We start from the raw sequence: 16,085 nt of genomic DNA on the forward strand, positions 1-16,085 counted from the left end.
CATATAATGACTATGCAATTAAATGCCTTCAAAGAAGCACTGGTTCTCCACTCTGCCACCACTCCCTACAATCTTAAATCCTTTAAGTTAGGTGTTATCCACCTGACCCCTAACGGCATTGCAATCCCTGCCTCAGAAGGTAGAAATTATAAGTGTAGAAAAGGCCGGGGGGGTGGGCGGCAAGGGAAGCAGAGGGACAAAGTGTTCCTGAAGCAAGCTCAGTTGGCTGTCTTCCTTCCGTATAGAGGAAATTATAAGAACAAATAAAATCTTGGCAGTACCATGAAAGATTTAACATAGGCAAGAGAGCAGTGTTCTTGAGAGTGAAGCCTGTTAGATACTCAAGTAAGGAAATGGAAACTCCTTCTCAGGAGGTCTTTAAAAATAAGAAAGATTCTAATCTGTCTGGAAGAATTTAGGTGTGGTTTTTCTTAGGGGTAAATGGGTTGGTTTATATAACTTGTAAAGTTTCTTCCATGATTTTTTTGACTCCTTTCTATGACATTTTACAAAGTTATCCTCCCTCCTCTCGGCCCTCCCCACACACAGAGGCCCCTTAGGTGCAGAATACATCATGACTATCATGAAGTTCAGCGATTCACTCTTCTGGGAAATGGGAGACCACCCAGGCGAGCAATGATAGGCTACAGCCTAGAATCTGTGTACTTGGCTTGCTGGAAATTGTCTGTCGTCTTCTTCTTCCATTTGAAGAATAATTGTCAGATTCTGATCATTAGTATTATTCAAAAAATGCTTCTATTATTTTATATCTTTTCTTCCCAAAAGTATTCCCTATGCAAAAATATTCTGATTTATGGAATACCCAATAATATATGCATATTTTTAAAGCTCAACACTTCTAAGCAAGGAAAAAAAGAGCTGTAATTTATGCTTTATCCAAGCCTCATCATTTTCAATGTGTGTGTTCTCATGTGAAGAAATCCAATGCTTCCAACATATTCTTTGAATGTTATGTTTTCTTTTCTAAACAAACAATGTGATGATCAATTTCAACCTTATGCCCAGGCTTCTATACAAGTATGTTTCCCATTAAACTTCATCATAACTTTTCAAAATGTGTTTCTCAAACAAATCAAGATTCTTTTATCCCTGCATAGCTAAATAGTCTTGATTTAATTTGAGAGAAATGTCACATATCAGAGGTCAACAGACATTGTAGATGTGTGAGTACCACTGTGAAAAAATGTCAGTGCATTAAGGGAAAGATAGACTATACATCTTCCTTTATACTCAAGATCTAAAAACTCCTTAATTCCTTTTCTCCTGTGTGATGCTACAACTTTCAATACATTCACTAAATGAGACTTTTTCTTCCAGCTTTATTGAGGTATAATTGTTAAACACAAATGTAAGATATTTAAACCAAATGTCAGAATGATCTGACATACATATATATTTTGAAAGGAGTCTCCCCATCAAGTTAATTAACACAGCCATCACCTCACACATCCACCTTTTTTGTGGTGGTAGAAGGGCAAAAACATCTAAATTCTACTCTTAGTGAATTTCAGTTATACAATATAGTGTTATTGACTATAGACACAATGTTATGTGTTAGATTCTCGGATCTTATTCATCTTATAGCTGAATGTCTGTACCCTCTTACCAACCTCTCCTTATTTCCCTCATCTCCCAGCCCTGGTAACTACTTTCCTACTCTCTTTCTATGAGATTCCACATAGAAACAACACCATGAAGCATGTGTCTTTCTCTGTCTGGCTTATTTCACTTAGCATGATGCCCTCAAGGTCCATCCATGTTGTCCCAAATGGCAGGATTTCCTTCTTCCTTGTGCCTGGATAATATTCCATGGCATATATATATAGCACATCTTCGTTATCCATTTATCTGTTGATAGACCCTCAGGTTGTTTATGTATCTTAGTTATTATGATTAATGCTGCAATGAACATGGGAGTGCAGGTATCCCTTCAAAATCTTGTTTTTATTTCCTTTGGATACATACCCAGAAGTGGGATTGCTGGATCGTATGGTAGTTCTATTTTTAATCTGAGGAACTTCCATACTGTTTTCCGTGGTGGCTGCATCAATTTACATTCCTACCAACAGTGTACAAGAGTTAACTTGTTTCCATATCCTCACCAACACTTGAGATCTCTTATCTTTTTGATGATAGCCATTCTAACAGGTGTGAGGTGAAATCTCACTGTGGTTCTTTTTTTTTTTTTTTTAAAGATTTTATTTATTTATTTGACAGACAGAGATCACAAGTAGGCAGAGAGGCAGGCAGAGAGAGACAGAGGAGGAAGCAGGCTCCCTGCAGAGCAGAGAGCCTGATGTGGGGCTCAATCCCCAGACCCTGGGATCATGACCTGAGCTGAAGGCAGAGGCTTTAACCCACTGAGCCACCCAGGTGCCCCTCTCACTGTGGTTTTGATTTGCATTTCCCGGAGGATCAGTACTGTTGAGCACTTTTCTTGTACCCGATGGCTGTCTGTATGTCTTCTTTGGAAACTTGTCTACTCAGTTCCTCTGCTCGTTTTTAAATTGGATTATTTGGCTTTTTTGAATTGTGTGGGTTCTTTAATTTTTTTTTTCATATTGACCTCTTATCAGAGATATGAATTGCAAACATTTTCTCCTTGATGGTTTCCTTTGCTGTGTAGAAGCTTTTTTTAGTTTTATGTAGTCCCACTTATTTATTTCAGAGTATTAACTTATTATCCAAGTTTTTATTTTTTTAATGGTGAAATATTTCAAACTTACAGCAAAGCTGGAAGAATTTTATGGTGAAAACCCATAGGTCCATTACCTTTTTTTTTTTTTTTTTTAAGATTTTATTCATTTATTTGACAGGCAGATCACAAGTAGGCAGAGATGCAGGCAGAGAGAGGAGGAAGCAGGTTCCCCACCGAGCCGAGAGCCCAATGTGGGGCTCGATCCCAGGACCCTGGGATCATGACCCGAGCTGAAGGCAGAGGCTTTAACCCACTGAGCCACCCAGGCGCCCCGGTCCATTACCTTTTACCATAACCTTATCATTAGCCTTTTACCATACCCAAGCCCATTTTCATAAACATAAGGCACCCACCAATCCCTATTCATCATAGTCTGACCCACAGGTCACCTTAAGGATTTCTACTGTGTCATCTGCGTATGCCCACCAGATAAGAAAATTTGGAAAAGCTTAGTATATTGTTATTTGAACAATAATGACAGTAGATTAAAAAATAACAATGACTACAGTGGATTGAACTACATGAAAATCCATGTAGTCATACTAAAACCTTAACAAAAATTCCCTGGACATCCCTAGAGGTTTCTACTACCAATCCACTGTTCTGAAAATGAATCAATAAATTGAAAAACATAAAGCACTTCTTCTGTTGTGCTGGTTTGAACTCTCTTTCTGGGTAACAAGTTGTTGACAAGAGAAAGTTATTTATAAAACTAATAAATACAGAGAGCTAATAAATACAGAAAGACTGCAAAAAAAAGTCACAATTTTGCAACCCTTGATGGAATAAAGCAATTAGGCACTATCAAAGGCTCTAAACCTTTAGGGGGAAGGTGGATAAGAATGTTACAATGGTATCATCTGACTGGCATCTCCTAAATCTGCAGATCCTTCCTAGGATCATCAAAAACAGGGACACATGGGTGGCTCAGTTGGTTAAGCGTCTGCCTTCAGCTCAGGTCATGATCCCAGGGTCCTAGGATGGAGTCCTGCACTGGGCTCTCTGCTCATCTGGGAGCCTACTTCTCCGTCTGTTGGCCACTCCTCCTGCTTATGCTCTCACTCTCTCTCTCTCTGTCTGATAAATAAATAAATTAACTCTTGGGAAAAAAAAAAAAAAAGAAGGATCACCAAAAACAGGTCAGAAGACACTGTGTGTCCCCTGAGTGATGTAACAAGACATAAAAAATGCCATCTATAAAGTATTTATTTGATAGGACATTAGGAACTGAATGATGTATTTTGTAACAGATGTGTACCAAGTAAGGAATTTTATACTGACCCGTTAAAAAAATTGACTCTATTTTGAGAAAAATAAGATTCCTTTAAAAATTTTTACAATTGGGTCACCTGGGTGGCTCAGTGGGTTAAGCCTCTGCCTTTGGCTCAGGTCATGATCCCAGGGTCCTGGGATCGAGCCCCACGTTGGGCTCTCTGCTCAGCGGGGAGCCTGCTTCCATCCCGCCCCCCACCCCCGGCCTGCCTGCCTTTCTGCCTACTTGTGATCTCTGTCAAATAAATAGATGAAGTCTTTAAAAAAAAATTTTTTTTAACAGTTAATCAATATAAAATCACTGGAGCATAACTTGAAAAAAAAAAAAGCAAAACTTTTTGTTTATTTTAAAAATATACAATACTCTTGGGGCACCTGGGTGGCTCAGTGGTTTAGGCCTCTGCCTTCAGCTCGGGTCATGATCTCAGGGTCCTGGGATCGAGCCCCACGTCAGGCTCTCTGCTCAGCAGGGAGCCTGCTTCCCCCTCTCTCTCTGCCTGCCTCTCTGCCTGCTTGTGATCTCTCTGTCTATCAAATAAATAAATAAATAAATATACAATACTCTTATAATAATGAAAAGTTTTTCAATGATTTCTTGCTTTCAGGGATTCTGAGAGGTTCTGTTTTCTCTCCCTCTTACCTCAGCTTCCCTCATCACCAAGTTAAGAATCTTTGTTTAACGGCAGAGTTGGGGGAGACAGCGGACAGAGAGCAGAGAAATAAGAGGTCTCAGGGCACCAAGGAGTGAGACACAGAGGCAGAATGAATGTGGGAGCTACCCCCCAACGTTTTCTACCTGAAACCTCGCTTTTTTTTTTCCCCCACTATAGGATATAGAGACAAAGAATCAAGGGAATCATGCCCAGACAGATTTCTGGCAGGGTCTGCTTGTCGCTGGAACAGATAGAACAAGGAGATGATCTACTAGATCCAAAGCAAGAAGATCAAGGAGAGGAAATGACGATGCTCTCAAGTGGGGATTGTAGGTTTCAGGTTCACAGAGCATGTGCCTCCGCAGGCAAGCAGGAGCTTTCCCCAAACATGGAGGGCTCAAGTGACTCATTTCTGGGGAATGCTAAACAAAGCTTCACTGGTTATTAAGTCTCTGCAAGGAGTCCTGGAAGATTTAGTTGCAGCTTCAGGCTTCTCGGGGGTCTTGTGGAAGGCCCAGAGATATGAGGTCACAGGATTTAGGCAAGAATTTGAGATTAGAGGAGACACCCAACTGGACAGAAAGGGTGGTACTGACGAATGGATTAAGTGAGCAGAGCTTAGGGCAAGAGCTGCCCAATGTGCTGATCTGCTGGGTGAAGTCTCCGTGGCAGGCAGGGGACTGAAAAAACGCAGACGGATAGAAAAAGATGAGGAAAAAAAAGAGAGAAAATGCCAGGGAACAAAAAGGATGTCAGGGGAGAGAAAGGAAAAGCATGTATGCATGGAAGTGGCTGCTGTACCAGCCTACAGAATATCTTCATACATCTTTAAAGCATAAAACCTTTATTCCCCAAAATACCCTAGTAGAATTCTATTGAGGTACAATATCTAGGTGGACTCCCTGGTTACTTTCTCCCTAAGATGTGTCATTTTTATGAGACATTCAACTGCTTGAGGTTTTTTTTCTCATAAATGAAAAATATTCTTTGCCTAAAAAACCCTGTGATATAGCCCTATTGTATTATTCAAGGAGAATAAATACAGAAACAATTTTGCTAGAAGGCTGTTTTTTTTTCTTTTTTTTTTTAAAGGAAGGGAAGCAGGCTCCCTGCTGAGCAGAAAGCCCGATGTGGGGCTCGATCCCAGGACCCTGAGATCATGACCTGAGCTGAAGGCAGAGGCCCTAACCCACTGAGCCAACCAGGCGCCCCTAGAAGGCTGTTTTTATTACTTGTTAAGGATTGGTTTCTATTTCAAAATCTGCCCCATGCCATCTGCTATTTCCTCCCAGCCCAGCTCAGCACACTCTCTGAAGGTGGCTGGCCTAGGCACGGAGCTGGGTCTCTCCAGCCCAGCTGTACCATTGCGTCTGGAATTCCATCCTTCCCTCTCACCTTTGCTCAACTTCCTGACTCCATTCCAGGGTCTTCCGCATGTTTCATACTTTAGGCTTTGCCTCTCTTTCTCATTGGACTTTGCAGTGTGATTCCTTTCACCTAGATATGACTCTTAAATATTTGCTAGTAGCTTTTCATGCTCTGGCTGCAGCAGAAGAGAGGAGGAGAAGCCCGCCGGGATTACAGAATCCTTGCAGTCTTCATGTGGGTCTAAGTCCAGCTTCAGTGTACGTCAGGGACAACGCTTACAACAGGTCAGTCTTTGCTGGGAGGCCCTGCAAAACTTTATCTTTTAGGCTGTGTTCTCCTCTCTGCCCTTCTGCTGCTAGTTACAAAGGTTACCTGCCTTCATCCAACCCAGCACTAATGTCTAAAGGAGTGACTCTCAACCTCAGCTGCCCATTGGAGCCAAGGGGTGGGGGTGCGGTCTTTAACAAATACTGATGCCAAAGTCCTAGGCTCAGTGATTCCTCTGCAACTGGTTGGGGTGCTTCCTGGGCTCTGGGATCTTTTAGGTCTCCTGATTTTATCATACAGCCAATATTGAAAAATACCACCTCATAACATGCCCCAGAGTTCTAGTTGCCTAAGTGGTCCACCACTATTATCCATCTCCACTCATTTAAATTGGGGAGGAAAGTGGACTGAACATAGATAACTAAAATATCATTTACTAATAAAGTAATAATGTTGGAAATGTTAGTCAGCCTAAGTCTATCACCTTGGTTTGGAACCCACCATGCACCTTAGCCTGCTCAAGTGAATTAACATGCCATCTAGACTGAATGAACTATTTCGGCTGCCAAAAAAAAAAAAAAAAAAAAAAGACTTTCATGTTGTAGTTGGCACAATGTAGAGTATAGAAAGACTGAAACCAGAAATAGGTGGTATTCACAATAGAACGTCAAAACCAGATTCAATTCAACAGTGTTACAGAGTGTATGAAGAGACGGTCTCAGGCACTAAATAGGGAAGGACCCAGAGCTGTGAGTGCAGAATGTGGGGCCAGCGATCAAGAACAGGAAAATGGAAAGGACAAGAGACAGTTACTAGATGATTCCAGTGATATCTAGTGGAAGAAATACTGTACAAAGCTTGATCACTATCTGCCTACCTGTGCTGTACAAGTACAATTCTGCACCTAACTGCTCGCAGGTCCTCATATAAAATGTTCCATTTCGTTTTCCTTTAAATGTGCTGTATCAGTGGGCAGAGGCTGAGCTATCCTGCAGTAACAAACCATGCCTCCACCACAAAAATCTCAGAAGATCAGTATCTCAAAATGTCTCAGCCAACCTCTCGCCCACTGGGAGTAGGTAAGGGAGAAGTGGTCTCTTTGTATAGCAGTCATCGGTAGCCCCGACTGAGGAAGCAGCCACCATCACAATCACGCCCACCCTCATGTCAGCAGAAGAAGTGTCCTGGACGATCTCATTCCGCCACTTAAATGCCTCCACTCAGAAGTGACCCAAATTATTTCTACTTACGACTCATCAGCAGTTACTTGTCACCTGGCCTCATTCATTCAGAAGGGAGCAAAGAGGTGCAATTGAGCCAGATGCCAGGAAGTGGGGAAGGACCAGAAATATGACACATAGCCCGAATGGTGCTATACCTCCACTAAGAAAGAGGCAACTTCTTCCCGTGTTGCACAGACACATCTATGGACGAAGATACATCGTGTTGTATCTCTGAACTGTATTCACTAAAATGTAATCTTAATGAGATTTTTATTTTTTATTTAAGTTCCTAGGGCTTAAAACAGTATTTGTAATATAGGAGAGTGTAAGCAGGTATTTTGGGGTAAATAAAATTCTCGTGAGAAGTAAGGGTGGACAGAAAGAAGAGAGCTAACAGTAACGTTATTTAACAGAACGGCTATGGCTGACTTGCCCTTCATTATTCCAAAAATCACCACGTAAGAAACTTCCAGAGTCAAATGATTCACCAAAGATTTTGGTATAATGCTATCACTTCTTCCTCAAATTGCTCCAGAAGACTTACCCCAATAAGATCAAGTACAAATTCTGTCATGGACTATGCCCAATATCAGATGTTTAACCACAAATAGCCAAGTCAGACTTAAAAAAAGAGGGGTAGGAGCCGGAGGAGCAAAGAAGATGATCTAACCCTCTGAGATATCGATCTCAAATCAAGTGAGATTTCATGCTCCGGCACCTGGGTGGGAAATCACAATAATTTATATTGATCTGAATTTTCCCTAAATTAATCTATAAATTTAACACAATCCCAATTGGACTTTTTTCTCCATAAAATTATTTCCATTTTAATTTCATCGAGTTTCTAACTTCCAGAATTCATCAAATTTTACCCAAATTGTCTCTTATATTTGCCAAACAGACAGATTGATTTAGGAAAATACTGAAACTGAATAGCAAATTTGCTAAGAGACTAAACCATATGAGCATAACGACCCTGTCATCTTGGGGGAAGCCTTGGAGCTCTGTCCTCTTCCACCCTGGGGCCACCATCAGAGTGTAGCAATGGAGACTTCAGGCAAGGGGACCTTCCCCTTTTACCAGGTCCCAGAGCTCTCCCAACTATCCTGTGGACCTTGTGATGAGTTAGAGGAGGCCACTCGGAGGAGTCAGGCTGTCTTCCCTCTCTGATCCTAGGCTCAGAATCTGGGCTGCATGGGGACAGGATCTGCCCTTGTGCAGTTCAGTTCCATCAGGGAGGCCCAGTGTTACTCATATGTTGATGAGTAACATCATCTGATGACTGATATGAAAACAGAAGAAGCTACTCTGACAGAAGGGCTTCAAGGCTTACCCATTTGACCCAGAATTCTGGAAGCTGGTCCTCACTGTCAGAAAGAAAACATGACCTCTCAGATGGAATGGCACAAGTTTCAAAGGCAAGAGACTGACAAATTAACCATGACCACTTGCCCCCCACCACCACAGGCCAAGAACTGAGTCTCAATGCTGTGTGAGGCCCCCCACACCAGTCACTGCCCCAGAACATGATAGAGGTTCCTGAACTTCTCCTGAAGCCAGATGAGAAGATTCTGAGTAGACCCTCCATGAGCAAGGGCTGGCCAATCCTCAACAGAAGCTCCAAAAGGAACACCTGGGTCCCTGGGACCCATCTGAGTTTTTTTCATCTGGTTAGGGACCCTCCACGGACCCAAGCTCTGTGTACCATTTACCTGAGATGGGCTGGTAGGCACAGGGTTCCTGTTAACCCTGAAAAGATGAGGGACCCAGCTGAGCACACCTGGCCTAGGTATGCCTGATACCACCCTGGAGCTGGTCCTGGCAGCTGATCTCCCTGCATGAAACCGAGATAGGAGAGCCCTTGCCTCTGCCCTGTGAGATCAAGCCCCATCCTCTGAATAGCGCAGACCTCCTGAGCATTCTTCCTCCTCAGCTGACCTGTTTGACCTTTCCTTTCCATTGCTACAACTCCATCCCCTAACGTTGCTCTTTTCATATCCCAAACTCTGCTCTCCTCCCCAACCGTCCACCAGACTGTGGACATTTTGGCCAGAATCTTTCTGCCCTGCTTCGGGCATTTATGGGTTTATACAAACACTCTCTTTATAATCCGTAGATGGTCCCCACCCAGTTTTTACAGCAAACATTGTGTGATAAACTAAACATCTTTCCCCGTCAATAAATGCGACTCGATTGCCTCATTCTTCAACAGCTGTTTCATTTCCACAGAACGGATGATTCATTAATCCTCTCTCTTCTAGCGTTACTTCCCAGTTTTCTCCTATTAAAGATAATACTGCAGTCAGGTATTTTTCCCACAGATCAGCACACATTCTAGAAAAGAAGGGCAAAGGAATCAGGCTGCTTTCCGCTCACCTGCTGTGACCCCCAGACCAGGTACTTAACCCTCTGTGCCTCAGGCTTCTCATCCATAAAATGAGCCTGTGTGGAAATCTTGCAGGTAAATCAAAGGTTTGTTGCCACTCAAAATTACCTTCTTGCAATGCACTTATGCTGGGGACTGATCAAGACTACCATGACGTTAACTCTTAAAACACAACTGTTTTATTTTAAATTCAGTTTTGGGAACAATAGGACCACATTCTTATTCTTCCATTTCCAATTGACAAGGATCACCACCCAGTTTGAAGAGTTGAAATGTCATTTGAAATTGCTACTCTCCATTTCTGTAACTTGAGATACTGCTGATAGGTGGGGGAAGTAGTTATCTATTTTTCTTAATTTATGAAAACCACACTTATTAGCTGTCTCTACTATAGCAACAGTGTGCACACACTATCACAGCTTTCTCTTCTGACACCTTCTTTTTTTTTTTTCTGTGAGTGGAAAAATCTCATTGCTTTTTTTTTTTTTTACTTTGTACATAGCTATTTGCCATTCTTTAAATAGATAGCTATTTGTTATTCTTTAAATAGACTGCTATAAAAATTGCATTGAGCAAAGTTTAACTCCTTCTGGAACAGAACACTGCTGGCAAGAAGTCAGACTCCACAGGATGAAGGAGGGTGCAGGTGTCAGAGCCCAAGCAGGTGGAGAAGGTGTCCTTGCACACAGCGGACCCATACAGGGAATTCAGAGCCTTGGCACATCACCAGAACTGTCCCAGGGGGTGGGGGAGGATAGATGGGAAGAGTGTGCAGTGTCAGAGTTCAAGCCACGGGAAGATCATGTCCTTGTTGAAGAAGGGCAGCCTGGCGGGTGGTGTAGAAGCTCTAGCAGGTGGGGGAGGCCGTCCATGTGCATCTCTGTGGGAGTCCAGGCTGATGGGTGTGAACTCTCTGCTTCCAAGAGAAGTGAGGGATGAGTCCACCTGGCAGGGCAGCCTGAGAACACATCAGAGTGGATCTTGATTATCTACCAGTCATAGAGACACCACTCCCCTTGCCACTGACTGATTTTAGGTGGGTATGTGACTCCATTTTGGCCAAGCATACATGGAAGGGAAGCACTTAGGGAAATGTTGTGCCTCTTATAAGGCGAACATGAAGTAAGCCCTCTTCTTCCTCTTAATAGCGGCATGTCAGAATGTAAAACCTGGAGATGCTCCTACTGTCTCGTGAGGGGAAAGGCTAACTGAAAACCCAAAATGAAAGCCAGCTTAGAGGAGGGCAGGATTTAAAACGAGCAGAGATCTGGAACTCTGGCCCTGACTATTTAGAACCTAGAACTGATCTACCTTTGGACTTCTTGTTCATGGACACAAGATAGTGCCTTGCTGCTTAAACAGGTAAAGCTTAGGGTTCTGATACTATAATGCAAAACATCCTAACCGATGATAATCCCTTTACTCCAAAGTTGGTCCCTGTCCCTGACAATGAGTCTGCTAGTGGCCTTGTCCATGATGAATCAGAGGGACCTACCCTCAGGGTTACTGGAAGCCACAACCAAAATCATTTACACATAAACAGTATACGATCCAGGGTATGGAAGCTGCCCTAGGAAAAAGCCATAGCTGGACTTTGTGATTTTCCAGTGGGTCTCTCCTAGGTGGAGTTCTACATGAGAGCCTCAGGGTCATTTTACCAGTTAAATAAAGTTTTTTAAATTGTCTTAATTACTACAAAGTATGAACGTGCTATGTTACCATAGCTGTACAGTTTAGGTATGATCCCTATCAAAGTAATAAAATGAAGTTAATAAAAAATAGTTTATTCAACCAGAATAGTATAAGAAGACAATGACACGAGAGGAAAAAATAGCTGTAGGGTAAGAAGTTAAGCTCTGGAAGCTAGCATTTCCTAGCAAAGAAACTGTCAAGCTTACCAATGTAGTAACGTCCTTGGTAAATTTTCTTGTCAAGGGATTTCCGACAAGCAATTCCTGAACTTTTAGAGAAAACATAACCAAGAAATACCAAGAGATCATGTCAGAGAACAGAATAATTTTGATAGCAGCACTAATATTCAGCATGGGCCACACCAAGATAAACAATTATGGGAGTGCACATGTAATACTTTGAGTCACTAACTTGTAGTTGACAAAGATCGGAAAGAAGGGATTTTCTTTACCTGAAGACATCCTAGTTACTAAAGCTATGATACAAAAATATAACAAAAATCAACAAAGGGAAATTGAAAAAGAATGTATGGAGACAGGATGCAGGACATTTTTTACCACCTACTATTACAATAGGTAGACGGATTAACTAACGATACAATCTGCCTTGGAAAATGTAGAAAAGAGTATTTAAAATAATGTTTTATAAAGGGCTTAGCTGACTTCCTTTCGTTGAATGGCACTCACACTGTAGTGACAAATTTTTTAAAGTTTATGAGCAAAAGTAGGAATGCAGCGAAATAGTTTTCAGACCACCTACATTTAGCATACATTAGATTACACAACACATTCCTTTTAGTGAATGCTCTTTCTATAACATTCATTCCAGTTACTGATAGAAGCTGCAAACAGGATTATGATATTTAATTAATTAAAAAATGCAGCTGTACTTCAAGCTCTTGGCAGCTATCCAATTACTGTAATGTAGATTTTTGGAGAGAAAGAGAAGGATACAAGGCTACCAGAAATAATTTCACATTTACCTATTGGTTAATTAATTTAGTGGAGGGAAGGGGCGGAGGTCAGTAGACACAAGCTCTGGGCAAGTGTTACAGTAAAAATTAGGGTCATTATGGGCCAGATGTAGACCCAAGAAATGACCCATAGATGTGAAAATGACATGACATTATGAGGTTCACCCTCAAGATAATATTTTCACATCAATGAACATGGTTGGACTCTTGATTTAAAGTAAAGAATCTAATGCAAACTAGCTTAAAGCAGAAGGAAAGTAAACTGACTTGCATCCAAACTGCAGTCAACCACAAGCAGGTGTGGAGTTAGCTACAATGGTGGACTACCTTTAGACTTGACCTTCTCTTGCTCTGTATGGTAGTTTTATTCTCTTCTATTGTAAATCCACTTTCTATGTAGAAACATGGCCAATAGCATCTTCTAGGCTCATTGGCTAGCAGCTTAATGATAAGACAACTCACCATGTACCACTTTTCTTTCTTTTCTTTTCATTCTTCCCCCTCTTTTCCCTTGCTGCTTGCATCCATCTGAACTCTTGGATGTCATTAGAAACACCAACAAGAAAGGGGAAGAAGAAGAAAAAAAAAAAAAGGAGGAAAAACTGCTAGGAAGTCAGAACCTCAGTGGTGACAGAGCCAGGAATTCTAAATCTGCAGGCATCCTTCACCCATTTTCTCCCAATTCTACCGCTCGTCATGTGCTGACTTTTCACGCCCAGCCCAGCCCCTTTACATGGCTACAAACATGGCTGGTGGCACCCAGTTCCCTAACTCCTCTTCAGATTGTTGGGAAGGGGAGGACCCCCACCCCAGGCTTCTGGGGATGACCAAACGCATGACACCTGACTCTGGAGAGATGTGACTGGCAACAGTTTCTTCATCTCCTGCCCTCACAGCCCAGGGGAGGAGGACACTGTGGACCACGCAGGACTCCATAGGGGCTGTGCTCTGGAACAGAGTGGACAGCCAGAGCCTTTAGGAGGCAGACTTGGCGGTAACCAGAGGGTGAGATGCCTTGGTTCCCACACAAGGACGTGATTGGGTTGTTTCAATAGCTCTTTGGCTGGCAGAGAAGTGAAACCAGCTACCCCAGGATATGCACTGTATTTGTTCTGTTGGATGAGGAGCATCACTTGGCTAGGAGACTTTATCTGTGGGAAGAGAGTAAGGAGGGAGCACGTGGTTCAGTCATTTTAGGCCTTCCCAGTTTTAGATATTAAGGCAACATGTAATATTAACTTTAGGTCGTAAACCACATAGCTTCCTTTCCCCCTAATTCCAACTGGAAAAATCTAGGAGTAATTATTCTGCTTAGTCTATCTTGGATTATAGGCCCACCTTTGATGCCAGGAGCTTTGAGAGCTTTGAGAGCTGGGCCATACAATCAAGGATAAAGCAGTGCCCCCAAAGAAGGACATCGCCTTTCAAAAGGTAAGATGTGGGTGATCAAAAGACAACAATATAATTCCTAATCACAATTATGTCCCGTCCTTTGCTACTCTCTTCCTTCTCTCTATCACCTGCTTCTTTACATTTTTTTCCTTCTTTTCTTTCTTATCTTCACCCTGTCTCTCTTTTCTCTCCAACCCTCCCCTTCTGTTTTTCTTCCCTTTTGTTCTCTCTCCTCCTTCTCCTTTGTTCTATTCTCTCACTCCCTTTACCTTGTTCCCCTGTTTTTAAAAGTTCATGCTAACAAAAGTCACTCACAGCCATCACCTATACAAATAGTAGGAATCTGATGGCATTGAGCTTGATTTCTGCTGCTTACTGCGTAAGTAAGATCACTAGAGGTAAAGGGTAAAGAATTGGACAAAACTAAGTGAGCTGTTTGTCTATCTTTTCTATCCAAATTTAAGGAAAATTGCTAAACTTCTTGGAAACTGTACCCTAGTGGTGGAAACACAATTTCTTTCTTTGTTATAACATAAAATGAATTCATGAGATGAAAATTATTTTCTAAAACTTTAGAAGCATTAAACTTGCAATGCAAAAAAACCTCTTCATGTCTTTGTACTTCTTCTGAAAAAGATTTCTTCTGAACTACTTTCCAAAATGTAGTGCCTATAATTAAAATGATTATTGAACCTTTGTCTCCTATTTGTTTTGTGTGAAAAGTTGGTGATGAAAGCATCATTAATATGAACCTTACAACTGAATAAAGGCAATAAAGAGCACACAGTTATTACAGTCAATAAGACAGTTTGGAATTCTGTACAAGGGTAATTGAAACACTTCAGGCTCTAAGCAAATAATAGTAACATCTTTAATGATCCATTTGAATGCCAGCCAATATCAAGCAGAACCAAACACAATTACAGTATGTTTAGAGCTATGGGAGCTAATACTATTTGCTTCATAACTCCCTTTCTTTGGAGTGTCTTAATTCACATTCTCCGTTCCTTGGCAGAGTATGTGATTTATGGTAGGGATTCAGTCAATTTCAATGCCTGACTCAATGAATGAGTGCATAAATGAAGGATATCGGGTCATCTAAAATAGCTTCCTCATGTAGAAAGAAGCGCTCTTTAAATGGCTTGATGGCCCAAGTCTGGCCACACATGGTATCCCAAGCTTCCTGGAGCTAGTTTGGGAATCTTTTTCTGTCACTGTAAGTATGTAAACAAGACCAATAAAAAATCTGTCCCCAGGAATTTTGGATGCCACTGCTAACAGTGATGTTATTATGCAAAACTAATCCAGGCCTTAAAGAAAAAATGACTTCCAAGCTGAGTCTTCATTTTGAAGTGTACTTTTTAAAAAAATATTTTATTTATTTATTTATTTATTTATTTATTTATTTGACAGAGAGATCCTAAGTAGGCAGAGCAGCAAGGAGAGAGAGGGGGGGAAGCAGGCTCCCTGCTGAGCAGGGAGCCCGATGCGGGGCTCGATCCCAGGACCCTGAGATCACAACCTAAGCCAAAGGCAGATGCTTAACCCACTGAGCACAGGCAACCCCTGAAATGTACTTTAAAAGTTATGGGAGTGTGAAGAAAATCTCAGCAGTTTCTGATGCTTGAGTTAGAAAGAGCGTAGGAGAAAACTATTATGTTGAGAAGTGAAAACTGAGCCCCAAAATAACACCCCAAAGTTGACAAAATAATAATACTTAATACTGTCCCATTGTTTAAGTATATATCACATTTGAAAAAGTTTTCATAAAGAAATGAAAGAATATTTATTGACTTGCTGATAGTATTCATTCAGTTAATGATTTTTTTTAAGTTAACACAACTTAGATTAAGTTGTTTAATAATAAATATTTTTAAAATTATCTTTCAACTAAATTACCGGCTATTATTTTTTTTTTTTTAAATATTTTATTTATTTATTTGACAGACAGAGATCACAAGTAGGCAGAGAGGCAGGCAGAAAGAGAGGAGGAAGCAGGCTCCCTGCTGAGCAGAGAGCCCGATAAATTACCGGCTATTATGATAAAAGAGTTAGGTTTATTTTTACAACTAAACATGTGGTTGCATGTAGCTAGCATTCCAAGGGTAAATTTGGCTTTCCAGATTTAAATATTAATCTG

This window comes from Neovison vison, chromosome 4 (genome assembly GCF_020171115.1).
Source record: "Neovison vison isolate M4711 chromosome 4, ASM_NN_V1, whole genome shotgun sequence".
Lineage (NCBI taxonomy): Eukaryota > Metazoa > Chordata > Mammalia > Carnivora > Mustelidae > Neogale > Neogale vison.